The sequence below is a fragment of the Dasypus novemcinctus genome, chromosome Y, assembly GCF_030445035.2.
Source record: "Dasypus novemcinctus isolate mDasNov1 chromosome Y, mDasNov1.1.hap2, whole genome shotgun sequence".
NCBI classification, from domain to species: domain Eukaryota; kingdom Metazoa; phylum Chordata; class Mammalia; order Cingulata; family Dasypodidae; genus Dasypus; species Dasypus novemcinctus.
Genome location: NC_092216.1, coordinates 6098082 through 6115973, shown reverse-complemented (window position 1 = coordinate 6115973; position 17892 = coordinate 6098082). Strand labels below are relative to the sequence as shown.

Sequence of the window (17892 nt, the reverse complement as noted above, 5' to 3'; positions counted from 1 at the left end):
CCCCCTAAAGAACTTTTTCTTTTGCAAAACTATTTTCATTTTTTAAAATAATGTTCTTGAATTTAGAGAAGTTGCAAAAAGAAAAATTGCAGAGTTCCAGTAAACCCTTTGTTCATCTTCCCCATCATTAATGCCTTATATTATACCATCAGTACATTCATGTGATCTAAACCCCACACTTTATTTGAATTTCATATTTATTCCAGATGTATTTTTTTTCTGTTCCAGGTCCCAGCATTTAACTGTCGCATCTCTTTAGTTTTCCCTTCCTCTGTGACAATTACTCCATCCTTCCTTGTTTTCCTTGCCCTTGATTATTTTGACATATTTTAATAGTAGAATGTTACTCAATTGGGATTTGACTGATGTTTTCCTCATGGGGAGACTGGAATTATGAGTTTTGGGAAGGAAGGCCACTGAGGTAAAGTGCCCTTCTCATCACACCATACCAGGGGTACAAGCTATCAACAAAGCTTATCAACTGGTGAAGTTGACCTTGATCAGCTTGTCAGGTTTCTCCACTGTACAATTACATACCACCACCCATTTCTGTAGTCTATCCTTTGGAAGCAAATCACTCCAGTACAGCTTACACTCAAGGGAAGAGCACGGGTGCAATTAAGCCATCCACGGAGTAGGGTAGCTTCATCCATTCCTTGGAATTCCTCTGTGTAGCAGTTTGATATGGTTATGAATTCCAAAAATAGATGTTGGATTATGCTTGTCATCCGATCTGTACCTGGGCGTGATTGAGTTATGGTGGGTGGGGACACACACACAGATAAAAGACATGGCAAAGGACAGAGTTGGGGCTTTTAATGTTGGAGTTTTCATGTTTGAGTTTGATGCTGAAGATTTAAGCTGGAGCCCCAGCAATTAAGCTCACAGAGGAAAGAGAAGCCAGCCCCAGGAAGAGAGGAACCTTGAACCCAGAAGAAAAGCAAGCCCTAGGAGCGTAGGAACCCAGGAAACCTGAACCCTCACAGACGTCCGCAGCCATCTTGCTCCAAATAGACTTTGGTGAGGGAAGTCACTTAGCTTTATGGCCTGGTATCTGTAAGCTCCTACCCCAAATAAATACCCTTTATAAAAACCAACCAATTTCTGGTATTTTGCATCAGCACTCTTTTGGCTGACGAATACACTCTGTAAGGCAGATTTGTCCCTTCTTCCCCATGTATCTATGTATTCAGTAATTTATTTATATCAGTATGGACTTGTGAATATTTAGTTTATACTTTGGGTTAGAACCCAATACTCTCTTCCTTATTTTGTTACTTATTTTACATCGTTCATTTTGTCGCCTTTGTTTGGCCTCTAGGGAGTATTTTCATTTTGGTAGCAGATGCATGTATGTTAAAGAACAGCTAGAGGGACAGTCTCATCCAGGGTTTGGCCTGGAAAGGGGAGCTTAACTCTGGAAAGCCATGGGGTCCACAGGGACAGACATGGGTTTGCAAGTTTGACCTGGGGATCCAGTTCTGTCTTGTGTTAATCAGTCCTCCCCACCCCAGGGGCCCTGAGATATTCATTTACAAAGACACGGCATCCCTCAGGCAACCTCAGTAGGCTGGGAATCTCTATACACTGTTCTTGGCAGAGGTTGATCACATCATCCCAGGACTGTCCCGCACAGGAGACCAACTGTGTCGGGAATGAGTGGGGAAGAAATGATTCCTTCCTACAACTCATCTTTATCCATTTCGATAAAATGGTCTCCATTGGAGAAAACATATTACTGACCAGGAGACTTCCCAAGGGTCCTACTTGATAATTTGATCCTGTATGCATATCCACGTGTCTCTTTTCACTGTCATCAATAATTTATATAGTGCTCTTATCTTCTTCACGTGACGATATATGCTGCTATATAAAACTTTAATCTACACACAGGTGGTTATCACTTGAGTCTATCTTAAGCAGCATTCTTCTTGGAATTCCAGCAACCAGTTCCGTTTTATGAATAAGTCATAGAAGTGAAGGCAGTGTGTTTCTCCTCACAGAGAGAGGGAATAAGGAGTATTATAGGAAATATAGAAGTTCTAAAAAAAAAATGTAAAAATCAACCATCATTCCATAGGCCAGTGGCAAAAAAGAAAACCATTTTTATTCTGCCAGTCACTTTCTGAATATTTGACATGTACATAATAGCTACCATCTCTACCTTTATCTCCATAATTGTCCATCATATCTGCATTTATATCTAGATTATATCATGTCTCTATAGATCAGATGTATCTATATCAATCCATCAGTGTCTATCTGAATCTGTTATGCTATTTTATCTGTAAATACACTGTCTATATCATATTTTACCTGTATCTATATCCACTTCTTTATGTATTTCTATTTCTATCTCTACCTCTCTATATTCTTATTGTTGTTTTTTGTGTTTTTTTGGTGGTACCCGGGGCCAGGGATTGAACCTGGGACCTCACATGTGGGAAACCGGTGCTCAACCACTGAGCCACTTTGGCTTTATCATTTGTTTATCATTTGTTTTGCTTGTTGTTTTGTTTTTGTTATTTTGGGAGGCACTGGGACTGAACCTGGGACTGCTAGAGCCACATCTGCTCCCTATATATTCTATTCTGAACTTTGCATTTCCCACAATATTATAGAAGGAAACATTTTAGGACTGTTAAAAGTCTTCATAAGGCTTGCTTTTCATGAATATTCCCTCTCTGAGAAGACTTTGCCATAACCTACTTAACTATTCCTTTATTCTTTGGTATTTAGGGTATTTAGACATTTTGGCTCCTGTGACTTATTTTCAACCCCTTTCAAGTAAATGAAGATCCTCCACTCAGCATTGTTCATCACAAAAGCATGATTAACCTTTATATATTGTCTACCATTTTAAAAAAAGATTTATTTATCTATTTATTTCTCTCCCCTTCTCCCCCCACCGCGATTGTCTGTTCTCTATCTGTTTGCTGTGTCTTCTTTGTCTGTTTCTGTTGTTGTCAGTGGCACAGGAATCTGTGTTTCTTTTTGTTACGTCATCTTGTTGTGTCAGCTCTCCGTGTCTGCAGCGCCATTCCTGGGCAGGCTGCACTTTCTTTCGCACTGGGCAGCTCTTTTTACGGGGCGCACTCCTTGCGCATGGGGCTTCCCTACGCGGGGGACACCCCTGTGTGGCAGGGCACTCCTTGCGCGCATCAGCACTGCACGTGGGCCAGCTCCACATGGATCAAGGAGGCCCGGGGTTTGAACCGCGGACCTCCCATGTGGTAGGCGGATGCCCTACCCACTGGGCCAAATCCGCTGCATGGTCTACCATTTTTAAGATGCTGTTTTGATTTGTATACTTTTTTGTATTGTATTTTATTTATTTATTTAGTAGCTACTGGGGATTGAACCCAGGACCTCTTACATGCTACACCCACTTCCCTTTTTATTGTGTGATTTTGTTTTGTACTTTCTTAAACTTTTGCATGGGATTGAAATCTTATGGAATATTTTACTGTAGAAGATTTAAAATCTATACAAACATAAGTAAACCAGGATAAGGAATCCAGGTATCCATCACTCCACAGTTATGAATGCATGGCCTGCCCTTTCACCTTCGATGTCACACAATTTCCTTGTGTTTTATTCCTATAGAGCATCATTGAGTTCCTATATGCTCTAAAGGAAATCTTGTTTTCCATAGAGTCACCATAGCCTTCCCTCATGTAAACATATCAACAGTAATTCCTCAATATCATCAACTATACAATCCTAAATGCCCAAATGATTTTTTTTGTACTATAGGTTTTAATATCCAGACTATATAAAGAAATAATTTCAACTCAACTATTTTAAAAAAACATTTAAAAATAGGCAAAAGACTTTAATACATATCTCTCTAAAAAGATATACAAATGGCTAAAATGCTTATGAAAACATCCTCAACATCACTGGCTTATTGTAAAATGCAAATCAAAATAACATTATGATACCATTGCACTTCCACTGGAATGGTTATTATTTTAAAAAACACTCAGAATATTGTAAGTGTTGGAGAGAATATGGATAAATAGGGACACTCATTCATAGCTTTTGGGAATGTAAAATTCTTCACTTTGGCAGTTCCTAAGAAAGCTAAGTATAGAATTGCCATAAGACCTGCATTCCTGCTATTAAGTATATATCAAAAATAATTGAACGCAGAGACTCAAACAGATATTTACACACTGATGTTCATTGTGGCATTATTCACAAAGGCTGAAAGATTAAACACAAATCTTTACAAATGAATTTTTATATACTTTGTGAACTCAAAAAGGTCCACACATTGATCTCTTTCTAAATTTCTTTTAATTAATATTCGCACTCCATCCTATTTTATTCGTGCAAATTACTGTTGAAGAAACTACTGTTTCTTTTTATCCTATGGGAAAGAAATTGTAGAATCAGCAAAATATTGTGCTCAAGAATTTTAAAAGGGTGGTGATTATTGAGCATTTTCCATCACATTCAGGGTACCAACTTCTTAGGGGTAAAGTGCTCATGAATATTGAATATTTCCCATCACATTCAGGTTACCAACTCTTTGGGGGCAAAGTGCTGTTCCCAGAGGAAAGATGGCTAAATGTGAAAGCCAACAGAGTTCTGGTACTTTGCATCAGCACCCCTTTGGCTGATTAGTACAATAGGCAACTATTTTAAAGTGCACAGAGTACTCTGCTAATTTAATCTTTATTAAAGATTGATAAGTATTAATGTATTACTTATTGGCTTTTATAAAGGGTATTTATTTGAGGTAGAAGCTTACAGTCAGAAGGCCATAAAGAGTCCAATTCAAGGTACCATAAGAGGTACATTCTCCCCCAAAGTAATTGGCCATGTGTAGAAGCAAGATGGCGGACAATGTTTGCAAGGATTCAGCCTTCCGTCTTTCTCTTGAGGCTCTGTGGTCCCAGCTTCTTCCAATCTCAGCTGCAGGCTGGAGGGCTTGTTTCTTTCCAGGCTCAGCTGCTCTGGTTTCTTCATGAGGTCACCTGTAGACGATGAGGCGAATGGCTCATCTCTTTCTGGGGCCCCAGGATCAAGTTCTCTCCTCTGTCATTTCTGTGGAGCTCTCTCTATAACTTTGTATCTTTTCCCGTGTTCTTGATTGAGTGTCCATTTACATAGTCCACCAAGGGAGAGGAGACTCAATCCTTCACGCCCTCATGTCATGGTCAAATCAAAGCCCTAAAGCGCCCTAATGTCATGGTCAAATCAAAGCCCTAATCTTGATTTAATCAAGTAAATGTAAAGCCTTTGAATTTAAATTAGTCAAAGGGTATCATGCCCAGAGGAACAGACCAGTTTATAAACATATCTATATCTCTTTTTGGAATTCATAAATACTATCAAACTGCCACTCCTATCCTACTGGATCTGGTAGAGATGTGCTCCATTTTAAGAAGTGTGTGTTTGTGTGGTGTTGTATGCTTAAGAAAGCTAACCTTCTATAACATAGATTATGAATATTGACCTGATTAAGTAGAGCATCATCTCCTACAAAAGGATTTGATACAGATTTTTTTGAAACAAGTGAGTTTTCTGTAGTATTTGAAAGGTGATTTGATTTACTGGGATGTTTTGCAGGAATACACCTGTCTCAGAAAACCAGATTATTCTACCTTGGCATGATTGACATCTTCGTTGTGCCCCATGCATTGTGGAACTTTGATTTGCATCTCTGGCCTCTACCCAATGGACATCAACCAGTAGAACCCCCCCCACCCCCAGTTGTGACACCCTAAAATGTCTCCAGATATTGCCAGATGTCCCTGTGGTTAAGGGGCAGCATCTGTGCCAGTTGAGACCCACGGTGATAAAGCAAGATGCACCTAGGCCAAGTTTTACACAGTGAGTTCTACTAGCCTGGTCATGTACGCTTGGCATGACCAGAGAAAGTTGGAAAACTGTGCAATGAGAGGTAATAAGTCCATTATTTTAGAAGCTCTTCTGTTGTAACGAGAATTGTCTTTATGAACTATACCTACCGAATTGAGAATTAGCTTGAAGTTTGGGGAGAGTCTTTAACGTGCACTTTGTCCAAAAGGAAAATGGAGTTGATTTATGTAAGTGATAGCTTAAGAGAAATAAAAAGAGAAACTAAATTTGATAAGTATCTTTCAGACAAAAGTGCAAAACGCAGTGCAGCGAGCTTATCTAAAATTGGGCGAAATCTTGTTGCAAATGAAAGTGCAGTAAATGGAAAAACAGCATTTGAACATTTGATGTGCAGAATGTGATTTACAGTTCTACAGATGTGAACAAATTGGTGAGAGCTGTCACTTATTTAGAAGTTATTAACATCAATGGAAACACTCAAAACGTGCTGTGCAGAAAATTAAATTTATGACTCACTGAAAACTGTGTTAGATTTTCTGAACTGTTACATTGATTAAAATTAGATTACCCAACAAAAATAGATGTGGTAAAATTCTGTGAGTGAACACAAGATGAATTTATATGGAAAATATGTTTTTAAGTTATGTTTTATTAACCTCAGAGACTCTAAATTCATATCACCAACCCCAAAGAATGCAATGTAAGATTTATCTGAAGTGACTTCCTAATAGATTATTTTGTATTATTTTTTAATATTGAAAATAATTGACATATTTATATTTTCATGATAATGGGATGTATGCAAAAACAAATAATTTTATTCAGATGGTAATAAAATAGCAATAAGCCCTGGTTTATTTGAAGTGGCAACTTCAACCATATTTGAAGTTTTTAAAAGTCTAAAAGCATATTATGAACTAGTTAATGAGCTTAATTCTGTAAAATTGGATTGTGGAGGTGTGTGCTTTTTCTATATACATTTCTTTATTATTTATGTTTGCTACAGTGTTTTTTTTATTATTTTGATTAAAAGTTCACAACTATAAATGTTTTTCTTTTCAACATTTCAAAAATGTTTGTTATACTTTTGAAATATTGATACCATGGCTAGCTGATGGAATAGGTTTAAAATACATTTTTGTTCTAGAAGAAAACCAGTAAATAAGCTGAGCTCCTGAAACACATAAGAGAAAAGAAAGAGCCAATTTGTTATATAATTATCTTATCATACCCAGAGTCAAATGTATGTTTCCTAGTTGCTCCCAAGTACAGTTTGGCTGCAGTTGTCCTCCTATTTATGGAGGATGTATTTTGAAGGTGAATTATGCAGATGGCATATATTTCCTCCTCCTTCATCAATTGGATACAAATGTGTAGAAGTGGCAAGGTAGATTTTTATGATGATGAAATACCTGGTTGAAGATAAACACATTCGCTCAGTCACCCAGATTTTCTATCTTCACAATAACATGTTGCAAATAAGTGTGTGATGTGTGTGTGGCGGTGGTGGGGTGGAAGCTAGATAGATAGATAGATAGATAGATAGATAGATAGATAGATAGATAGATAGATAGATAGATATAATGATAGATGATAGATAAATAGATATAGATAGATGATAGATATAGAATATACATAGATGATAGAGATAGATAAGTAGATAGATAAAGGTAGATGATAGATGGATAGTAGATAGTTGATAGGTAGGTAGGTAGATGATAGGTGGATAAAGATGGATAGATGATGATAGAGATAGATTGATAGATATAGGTAGATGCTAGATGGTAGATATTGATAGATGATAGATAGGTAAATGGTAGATAGATGATAGGTAGGTAGATGGATATAGATGGATAGATGATGATAAAGATAGATAGATAGATAGATAGATAGATAGATAGATAGATAGATAGATAGATAGATAGATAGATAGATAGAGGTAGATGATAGATGCTAGATATTGATCATGGGTAGATAGATGATAGATAAATGGTAGATAGATGATAGGTAGGTAGGTAGATCGATGGATAGATGATGATAGAGATAAATTGGTAGGTTGATAGATACAGGTAGATGCTAGATGATTGATATTGATAGATGATAGATAGGTAGGTAGATGGATATAGATGGATAGATGATGATAGAGATAGATATAGATAGATAGATGATAGATAGATAGAGGTAGATGCTAGATGCTAGATATTGATAGATGATAGGTAGATAGATGATAGATAAATGGTAGACATGATAGGTAGGTAGGTAGACCGATGGATAGATGATGATAGACATACATAGAGGTTGATAGATATAGGTAGATAGATGACAGATGATATTGATAGATAGGTATAAATAGATAGATATAGGTAGATGATAGATGATAGGGTGGATAGATAGATGATGGATAGATAGATAGATAGATAGATAGATAGATAGATAGTTAGATAGATAGATAGACAAACACACAGAAGGCTGGAAGTTTCTTGTTCTGTGTCTCTCCAGGTTTAACATTTTAGAGATCGAAGGGAACATGCAGTGAGTGTCACCCTCTCATTCTATGAACACCCTGGATGCAGCTGTCGCAGGGCGCTCACACCCTGGACGCAGCTGTCACAGGGCGTTCACACCGTGTGCGGCCAGTCCCCAGCCCTGCACACGCGGGCTCAGCCGGACCCTGTTTCTCGGGTCCATCTCAGCCCTGAGAATGAGGCTGTCCATTGTCTCTCCCAGTTCTGCCGATGTGAGGGATCTCAATGCCCAGTCTACTGCATCAGCCTCTTGGAGTGGGGTGGGGATCCCATTTTTAATTGCAGTCCTTTGAAGGGAAACCCCAGGGGGTTTCCTTCCCCTCAACCAGAAGGTGAGCGGGTGGGGCCAGTTCTAATGTTTTAGGAGTGGAACGAGCATCCTGGCCAGCAGGGTTCTTGACCTCCAACACTGCTCTTTTTTTTTTTTTTTGGTCTTTATTTATTTTTTTAATGTTACATTCAAAAAAAATAATGAGGTCCCCTATACACCCCGCCCCCTCACCTTGCTCCTTCCCCCATAACAACAACCTCCTCAATCATCATGAGACACTGCTCTTGACCTCTAACACTGCTCCTTTGAAACCGTGATTAGAATGAAAAAGAGCTGCCTACATTTGCTGAATAAACTTTACTGTGGTCGGGTTAAGTGTTGGTAAAGAGGAGGTTTGTGCGTAGAAATGGTGTGATTTAAAACCATTCATAACAGCACAGCGTGGCATTTACATTAGAAATTCTAAATGGTGTTCAAATTAAACTTGGGGAGGGGTAAGATTTATAATCTGTCATCATCCCCTTCTGTTTTCTTCTGTGTTTGTCTGTTAGGACACATGAACTGCCAAGTGGCTCTCTTCAGCTTAGTTCCGATACCTAATTCATGAATTGAAACAGGTATGCCAAGGAAGAAACCCTGGGTATTTGTCCCTGGGTAAGGACAAGGTAACGGGAAGTCCAGATAGACCTGCTCCTTTCTTAACCTTGAGGAGCTGTTTCTCCATCTTCAGATAAATTATTAAGTCGGTCCTTTCTAACCTCAAAATCAGTGTGGAGGTTCAGACCTTTTGATACTCAGTCCAACGTTGAATGTGTTGAGTGCAGTTGCTAAGCACACACTAGGTTGCCCAGTGTGGGGGACGATGCTGATGGTGGTGCCAGTTCCCCCCTCTCTTGGAGTCTCTGGGCTGCTGGAAGATAAAGACATTGACCCAACAATAACAAGGATGCATCATAAAGTAGAGCATCACTAATGGAGCGAGTGTGGCCATCAGAGCACGCGGCACTAATTGAACGTGAGAGTTCCTAAAAGATCATGCCCTATAGAGTTGGGGTCCTAGAGAATGACCTTGAGAATGACCTGAAAGATGGGAGGGAGTGGGGACAACCTAAAGAAGAGTTGGTGCAGAGGAGAGGAGGGGGATGCCCTCGTGAGGGGAGACTTGGGCAGATTGGAAGGATGAAAGCCACTGAAAAGGATGGGATTCGCAGCTGATGATGAAAACGTTCATTGATGTGGCTCAATGGAGAGAAATGACTTCTGGTTTCCTGATTTGCCCAGTTGCCGAACTCAAATCCATGGATAAAAGGAGCATATACATGCATCCATTTCATTTCTGATTTTCTCAGGATATTTCTGTTGCGAAGGTTGATAGAATCCTTAGTCTTCATTTCTTTGGAATCAGACCTTCTAGTGCCATATTGCTCAACCTTGAGAAGACACCCAAATCTCCAGGGGGGATTTCAAATCACAGACTGCTGGGCTCCACCCCAGAAATGCCTGCATCAGCAAGTCTAAGCTGGGCCCCTGCCAACTGTCCAGCAAATCTGCTCCTCCACCAGGGACCACACTGAGCTAACGCAGATTCCGGTTACATTTCCACAAGTGAAGTGTTTAAGTTTTGACCTCCCCACTCAGTTGATTTCTGGAACTGGACGTTCAGGTGGTGATTTAAATAACTCTGGGTCTCCCAGTTTGCTTTTGGCTTTCAGACTTGGTCTGCTCATTTACAGGTTAATTTCACGTCTTCAGAGGTCAGCACAGGCCAGTGCATATTTATCCGGCGTCTGCCATGTGCTGTGGACTGTGAGAAATGCTAAGGATGATAATAACAACCATAAAAACTCATTGATATGTTAGACGACATTTATTCCTCCATGGTCTCCAACTGCCTGGGTCATAATTCAGAACACTAGACAACCTGAAGGCAGCAGATTGTTCCCATTTCAGCAAGCAAAGGCACATTCTGTCTCCAATTCAGGTATGAAAATTCCAGGCTGCATGGAGTGAAGTAATGTTTCCTTCAGGTACTGAGAAACCATGAACACTGCACCATTGATTCATTTGTTTAATAGCCACGTGTTGGCATCTTATTTTGAGAGGATCACCAGGAATAGTAAAAATCTAACTCCTGATCGCATAGAGATCACAGTTGCAGTAAGGAAGACAAAAGATGGACAAAAATATCATTACGACAAGTACACACATCATACATTCCATAGGAGGGTAGGAACAAATGTCGGGGTATTAGACTTTTTCTACTTGTATACCGTAGGGAGATACATTAATTATCTACTGCTGCATATTGACTTAGCCCACAATTTAATTTAAAACTGGATGCTTTTATAATCTTGTGTATTGTCTTTGAGTCAGGAACGAGAGAGTGGCTTAGCTGGAGGTTTGAGCTCAGGTTCTCTCACAGCACTGCAGTCAAGCTGTAGAATGGTATTTCAGTTGGTCGAAAGGATCGGAGAATCTGCTTTCAAGCTCACTCACGGGGCTGTTGGAAGGAGGTGCACATTCTTTGCCAAATGGGCCTCTCCATGGGGCTTGTCAAAGAACAATGACACCTGCTTACCCCAGGATAAGTGACGAGAGAGAAAGAGAAGAAGAGAGAGGACGAGATCATGCAAGAAGAAGCCACCACCTGTAAAAATTTGGATCTTGGAGGTGATACACTATAATTTCTGCTTCTGCAGTCAAACGGAGCAAAGCTTGCAAAATGTAGGTGGGCGAATCCATGTCCATCTGTTGGCAGTGGATACAGTGGAGGTGGAGGACAATGGAGGTGTAGGGGTAGCAGGCATGAGGGCCCTGTTGGCCTGGGATTAAATCTAGTGGTGGATTCATTTAGGGTTGGGGAAATGGGGAAGCTATGATGCTCCAGAGAAGAACTGGAAAGATGGAATTGAAGGGACCTGGAAACCACCGGATAGAAAATAAGACAGTGAAGTAACTGTCACAGGGTGGGGTTATATTTGGGTAGCTCGGTTAAGGGACGAGCAAGGGTTCTAAATGTCAGTGGGGGTTGACATAGATGCTGCAGAGATCCATGAGATTGGCAGCCATGCGGTTATTATGTTGGCGATTATGAGATAGTTGACGGACTTCGAGAAATTCTTTGTCAATTCTATGTATTCCATCTTCTGAAGTTTGTTTTTATTGTTTCTGAAACTGGCTTGAAATATTCATAACTAAGTTCATCTCTCATTCTAATCAGCTTTCCCCAAATCTCTGTCCAGACAGAGAACCTAATGAGCAGAAAACTCATATTAGGAAGCATTTCTTTTTTCACTCCCACTTCCTTTCCACTTTTGCTTCAAACAGTGCCCTGGGAAGGACAACCTGACCCTACACTCTGCTAATTCTCCTTCTACTGCCTTTCTATGCCTTTAATTAAGTTTTCGGACTCCCTGCTCCTCCTACCTCTTCCCTTCTGGCTGCTTCCTAAAACTCAGCCTCAGGCTACTTCTGTTCCTTCCATATGATCCTCTATGACCTTGAATCTACTCTCGGTTTACGATCACTTCAACTCTGGAGAGACCCTCTCATCTCTACTTTCTGCTCTAATTTCTCAAGCAACGTCTGCCCTGCCCCTATAGCTGCCTTTTGAATACTTTTGCCTGCAGGCTCTACCTACAAGTGTCAACAACCCCACCATCCTAAATTTCCTTAGATTTGTACCCAACTCGGAGAGACTGTGAGAGAAGGAGGCCTTTGATCATTTAACTGACTTATGCGGGGCATGGGTGGGTTTTCACTTACCTAAGGGAAGAAGAGTCTTCCTTGGTCATTCAGTCTGGTATTGAACTATTGTGGTAGCTTGAATTATGTACCTTGATCGATTTTTTAAAGATTATTTATTCCCACCCTGCCCCTGTTGTCTGCTTTCTGTGTCAACTCGCTGTGTGTTCTTCTGTGCCTGCTTACACCCTCGGCACCAGGAAACTGCATCTCTTTTTTGTTGCATCATCTTGCTGTGTCAGCTCCCCGTGTGTGCGGTGTCACTCCTGGGCGGGCTGTGCTTTTTTCACATGGGGCGGTTCTCCTTGTAGGGTGTGCTCCTTGTGTGTGGGGCACCCTTGTGTGGCACTGCACTCCTGGTGTGCAGTAGCTCTGTGCATGGGCCAGCTCCCCACATGGGTCAGGAGGTCCTAGGGATCAAACCCTGGATCCTCCCATATGGAAAATCGATGCTCTATCAGCTGAGCCATGTCCGCTTCCCGAGACAAGATCTTAATTCAAATCTGCATTCCTGTGGGTATGGACCCGTTGTAAATAAGACCTCTTAAAGATGTAATACTAGTTAAGGATGGTGCAGTTATATGAGGTGGGCCTTAATGCCAATACCTGGAGTCCTTTTTAAGCAGATGAAATTCAGAAAAAGTCAGAGAAAGCCATGGGGATTAGCTGAAAGCCAGAAGTCAGTGGAAACCAGAAGAGAAAGGAGAGGACAGCACCATACCACTCAAAGCATGAGAAGGAACTCCAAGGATTGCCAGCAGCAGCACCAGAATGCAGTAGATTTGGGGGAGAAAGCCCTGCCTGGCTGATGCCTTGACCTTGGACTTCTCCTAGCTGCAAAACCATGAGCCAATAAATTCCCCTGGTTTAGACCTAACCTTTATGTGGTCATAGCAGCCTGGCAAAACTGAGACAACTATCATGTTTCACTGCAATGTATTGATTGCTCAAATACACTTAGGTTATTCATTTTTATTTTTTTAAAGATTTAAAAATTTTTTTTATTTATTTCTCTTCCCTTCCTTGCCCCCTCCCCAGTTGTCTGCTCTCTATATCCATTCGCTGAGTGTTCTTCTGTGTCCACCTGTATTCTTGTCAGCAGTACTGGGAATCTGTGTCTCTTTGTTGCGTCACCTTGCTGCATCAGCGCTCCATGTGTGTGGTGCCATTCCTGGGCTGCACTATTTTCGCGCTGGGCAGCTCTCCTCATGGGGAGCACTTGTTGCGCATGGGGCTCCCCTATGTGGGAGACAACCCTGCGTGGCACAGCACTCCTTGCGTGCATCAGCACTGCACGTGGGCCAGCTCATCATATAGGTCAGGAGGCCCTGGGTTTGAACCCTGGACCTCCCATGTTGTAGGCAGATGCTCTATCCATTGAGCCAAATCCACTTTCCAGGTTATTCATTTTTAAATGTCTATTTTTTTTAAAAAAAAATCTTTGTCAGTATTCAAATCCCTAGAATTTTTGTGATTTTTTTTTAACATTTTTCTGTATTTAGATTTTTAAAGGCGTTATCATAGAAAAAAACTTTGCCAAAGTGCTAATCCTGATCCATTCCTACAAAATTTATAGTGATAAATTTCAGGAATGTGAAGGATTTTAGAGTTTAATCATTTAAAGTGTTTTGTCAGGGATGTGGATGTGGCTCAGGCAATTGAGCTCACACCTACCACATGGGAGGTCCTGGGTTCAGTTCCCAGTGTCTCCTGGAAAAGATGAGCAAGACAGTGAGCTGGCATGACAGGCAGGTATGGTGACCTGACACAACAAGATGGTGCAACAGGGAGACACAAAGAGGAAAGACAATGGAAAACACAACAAAGCAGGTTGCTGAGGTAGTTCAAGTGATTGAGTACCTCTCTCGCACATGGGAGGTCCCAGGTTTGGTTCCTGGGGAGAAGATGAGCAGACAGAGAACACACAGCAAATGGACACAGAGAGCAGACAGTGTACAAAAACAACAAGGTGGGGAGAGAAATAAATAAATCTTTAAAAAAATAAAGTATTTCATCAATCTGCCATGCAGTTTTGTTTATTTTCACAGTTTGCTGCATGGATGGGTCTACATGCTTATTAATTTTGTTATAATGATTTTGGTCAAAACGGATAGTATGGTCAAGGAATGAATTGCTTGACACTTCAACAGAATTGTGAGATGTGTTGAGGTGAAGAGAACCGTGTGAAGTGGAATCTGTATTTATTCATTCTTTATAAATTCCAAATAGAAATGTTTTCTCTTCCATGTCATTTTTCTTTTAACTTCATAATGCTAAAAAAGAAACAGTTAGAACATTTTACTCAAAAGTTGGGAGCAAATCCAAGTCAGAAGTAGTAGTTTTATTAAGTATGCAACTTTTTGAAAATGGGTACATTTTTAAGATTATTTTATTTGGTGGAGAAAGATTTGGCTTCAATAAATGAGGGTGCACATTTAGATGGCTTGGTTTAAATATGTGGAAATACACACAACCACACTGAAACCTACAGATAGGTTTCCTCTCATCTAAGTATGCCTTTTGGATGTCACAACCGAAGAAACCTGTCAAAATCAAAGCCATCACTCCTGTTTTCCCACTGGAAATTTTATAGGTCACTGTGACTCAAAGGAAAGCAAAATAAATAATGAACCTCCACAGGAATTTTCTTTTTCATGGTAAAAATCTGTTCTGAAATAGCTTTAGATTTTTAAAGTACCTTTCATTTTCCTGATTTCTGTAAGTCTGGATGCAGCTCTTATTACAGCACGCTGGTCTGTGATCACGGCACAGCCTTCCTAAGGTTCTAGTAGCTCTGGTGCCATTTCCTCCACCAGCCTTTCCAGAGGTCCCATTCTTACAAACACAGCCATGCTTTCCCTTGTCTTTTGGTTCCAGCTCCCATGCCACCTCCTGAGGTCTTCTCAGAGCTGTCCCTTCCTTGAGCCTGGCATGGTGCATGCTTGCATCTCCTCACCCATACCTTTGTAAGAATTTGCTTTAGTGGCGCTCTCCCCTTAAAGCCTGCAGGTTGCCGGAGGGAATGGATGATATCAAATTCACCTTTGGAAGCTCTTCCCTATCCTTGCTTCTCATTCTTGGTCTGTGTTTAGCACATACTTATGAAATGGAATAACTTAGAGATTTCTAGACAATATGTAGTAGAAGTTATTTTGATGAAAGGGAATAAAATCATATAGTATCTCTTTTTTTTTAAGATTTACTTTTTATTTATTTCTCTCCCCTTCCCCTCCCCTCCCCTCCATTGTCTGCTCTCTGTGTCCATTCTCTGTGTGTTCTTCTGTGTCCGCTTGTATTCTTGTCATCAGCACCGGGAATCTATGTGTCTCCTTTTGTTGCACCATCTTGCTGCGTCAGCTCTTCTGTGTGTGCAGTGCCACTCCTGTCCCGGCTGCTCTTTTTTGCATGTGGGGTGGCTCTCCTTGTGGGGTGCACTCCTTGTGTGTGGGGCTTCCCTATGCTGGGGACACCCCTGCGTGGCACAGCACTCCTTGTGTGCATCAGCACTGCATGTGGGCCAGCTTACCACACGGGTCAGGAGGCCCTGGGTTTGAACCCTGGACCTCCCGTGTGGTAGGCAGATGCTCTATCAGTTGAGCCAAATTTGCTTCCCTCGTAGGGTACCTTAATTAAAAAGAGACACATCATTGTCATCCTATATGGAAATATTTATGTGCTTATACCTTAAATCTTAGGTATCTTGCTGACCTACTTTCCAAGGCAAGTTGGAATGGCTGTGATCATCTCTTTGGACTCCAAAATCTTCAGTTGCAAAGATGAAATTCTATGGAGAGGCTTATTTGAGACATTATCATAGTGTGGAATATATCATTCTTAGCTTCAGCATCTGATATTCCTCAAAAGGTGTGTATGCTTTGATTAATGAATGCTCTGTACCCTGAGGTACCATTAAAATGATATATAAGATTTTTATGGTCACCTTTTCAGTTTAGTACTTCATAAATATTGGTTTAATAAGTCCATTCCCCTCATTAGTCCAACTGGATTATTTAAAGCCTATCATCACACATGATATATGTTTTTTAAAGTATATGCTTTTATATTTAAATCAATAACTTATTTATTACATATATTGTAGTACTTTACAAATGATATGTATATGGCGGGAGATAGTTTTTATATGAAACATTAGGTTATAAATATGGTTTCCTATAGATTTAAAGATAATAAGCCATTGTGATCATATTCATCTGTCTTCTCAATAATAGGTCAGTAATTCCCAATTCAATAGTAAAATCAAGGATTATTTTTAATTTAGAGTTTGTATACTTTAACTTTGGAAACATCAACTGCATGACTGTTCTCATAATTTCTGTGCAAATACACATAATAAGGCTTGATCTAATTATTTACATCATTGTGGCCCATAGTAATTCATCAGCAGTGAACAAATGAGCAGAGAGAAGGTGATTATTTTAACAAAGGAGCTTGAGGATGATGTGGTTTTACTTCCAAATGGCATAACACAGGTAGAATGAAGAGCCACCACCTTTTGACGACTCTACAGTGGCTGTGGGTTCCTAACTCAAAAGCTTTCTGAGAAAATGTTAGGTTGTGAGTTCACAACAAAGAGAAACAAATTAAGAAGGGGAAAAAAAAAAGTATTTAGAAAGTAGTCTGTGAATGTATTTAACTTGCATGGTAAGAAAGTTAATTTAGTCTCTGCTGAGGATAGCAACCAGAGTTCTTGAGCCGGCCATAGGAAGGCATAGGACTATTCCACCCCTAGAGTAGGAAAATGAGAATTCACTTTTCCCAGGGAGGCAAGTGTGGGTAACAGAGTTCTTTCCCAGTAGCATAAGTAGGCAGTACTCCTATACATCAAATACTATAGGGAGTATTTCCTCCCTTCAGATTTTAGAAATACCAGGATTGAAAATAAAGGAGACATATGTAAATAGGATCTGCATTTCCATCTCACTTGTGAACCTAATACATACCTGTGTGTAAAAAATTCAAGCAAGCTAGGAAACAAACATACGTGTCACAGTAATGTAAGACTAGCACTAGGACACACTATGTTGCGTGTAAGACAACTCTATACTTTTCTGTGCATTATTTTTGGTAAATCTCAACCTGCTCTAAAATAAAATAAAAATAAAATTTATTATTTAAAAAAATCTTCAAACCTAAAATGATTTAAGGAAATGTGTTGTTTTACTTTAGCATAAGAAATGAGTATGGGCAGTAAGATGCAGTATATGCTAAACTTTTTCCTGGAAGTTAATTTTGGTAATTCCAGTGAGCGTGAGCCGAGGTATGACCCTGTCCGGCACAATGGAGAGAGCACCAGTTTTAGGGCCATCGTATTAATAATGCCGTGTTAGAATAGCTGCCATGAATTGAGCATTTGCTGTGTGCACTCGTGCATTAGGAGGCTGTCTTAGGTAGTGATATCAAAGAACTCTTTTTTTCCACTGATACTTTCTGTCCCTGATAAAAATCCTTTTATCAGGGACAAAATCCCCACTGTGTGGGGATTGAGGGATATAGGAGAGA

At 40.1% G+C, this 17892-nt stretch overlaps 1 protein-coding gene across 4 annotated transcripts in view; it reads left to right on the top strand.

Annotated features, from left to right (window-relative positions):
* The window catches only part of LOC101414134 (neuroligin-4, X-linked), a 354430-nt gene that overhangs the window by 16382 nt on the left and 320156 nt on the right, over positions 1-17892 (top strand). For 2 of the 4 annotated variants that reach the window (XM_058292325.2, XM_058292326.2), the window contains exon 2: positions 16068-16236. The exons of the other annotated variants lie outside the window; for them this stretch is intronic. The gene's annotated coding sequence lies outside the window, so the exon portion shown is untranslated. The remainder of the gene's footprint in view (positions 1-16067; positions 16237-17892) is intronic. 4 annotated transcript variants of the gene reach the window in all.